We start from the raw sequence: 1,469 nt of genomic DNA, 5'->3' as shown, positions 1-1,469 counted from the left end.
AGACGAGTCGTCGCGTTGATTGGCTGACCGACGCACTAATCACGTTCTTACTCTATGGGCCTCAGCTTGGTGATGAACCAATAAGACGAGACGTAGCTGGCGATGTGGGCGGGCTGAGCGGTGCAAGGTGCGTGATTCGATGTGGCTGTGGCGTAAACCCAACTTTAAAACGAGGTTTATGCCGCTTTGAGTCACCAGTTCTGAAACTCTTAATTCGTGAAAACTTCCCACACGTTTTCAGACGTATTTTATTACATTTTCTTTGGAAACTATCCACTTTCTACCCATTTTCGGTCAATTATCTAACCCTTTTTTTTTTACATTAATGTTTCTATTTTCGTTATATTTGTTTTATATGCCGCTGCTCTGACCCAGTGCCGTCCCAAGGCTTCACAGGGCCCTGAACGTGAAGATTTTACGACCTTCCCACAACAATTGTTTACTACGGTTCGACAGGTCCTCTTATGTAATCTATATGTTTCTGCATTATACATTTAACTTGCATAGTTAAATGTGCAAAAATTTGTATTTTTATTTATTTTTGTTTTTGTGGTGCAGCAAATTAGTGTTTGCTCAGTTTAAATCCCACGACTCGTGTAATATATGTTTGACTTGATAGCATACAGAATGTGACATGTTCAAAAATCTAAGTTGTCTAATAAAACACTTTTTGCAATAAGACTAATCCCGGTGTGGGGGGCATAGCAGCTGCTTAGTCTGCTTTGCCTTTGGTCAGCTCTCCTTTGAAAGATTAATTATTCAAAGTCTAGGCTAAAAAGTTTTCTAAATTTAAGGGATGAACTAGAATCTACACATAACAGATGGTATAGAAGATAAATAACTCTTAAATTAGATCTTGGAGTATTTGTTATTTGCAGATTTTAATTTTAAAAAAATCAAATTTTTTAGTCAAATTAATTTAATAACCAATATAAAAGGCAAAAGTTTAAAGGACAGAAAGTAGAATTTTGGTCAAAACAACATAACTCCCAATAAGCCAACTATAAAAAAACTTTATTAGGTACACCTGTTGAATTTCTTGTTAGCAAAAAGTGTGAATTGGCCCATCACATACCAGCACATATGAATTTATAAATATAATAACCACATGGAACCTTGAAGCAGATGGACTACAGCAGCAGAAGCCCAAATCCGAACATAAAACTGAGACTACAGTTCGCATACATAACAAAATTGGACAATGACAGACTGCAAGAGTCACAATTTCAGTCAGAAATGGCTGATTTGGTTTGAACAGCAGATGTGGGGCCATTATTGCTGATCATGTCCAACCCTTTTTCACCCCAGAGTGCCAATTCTATGATAGCTTCCAGCATGTTACTGCACTGTACATAACAAAGCTCCAATAATCTAAAACCGGTTCCTTGAACAGAACTCCAATGTGGGTCTTTTGTTTTTCTTTTTCCTGAACAGGAGATTCACATATGAGTATCCATTTGTCAAATCTA

The sequence above is a fragment of the Xiphophorus maculatus genome, chromosome 21 (assembly GCF_002775205.1).
Source record: "Xiphophorus maculatus strain JP 163 A chromosome 21, X_maculatus-5.0-male, whole genome shotgun sequence".
Lineage (NCBI taxonomy): Eukaryota > Metazoa > Chordata > Actinopteri > Cyprinodontiformes > Poeciliidae > Xiphophorus > Xiphophorus maculatus.
The sequence above is the reverse complement of the archived record's forward strand: the minus strand, read 5'-3'. Positions refer to the sequence as shown.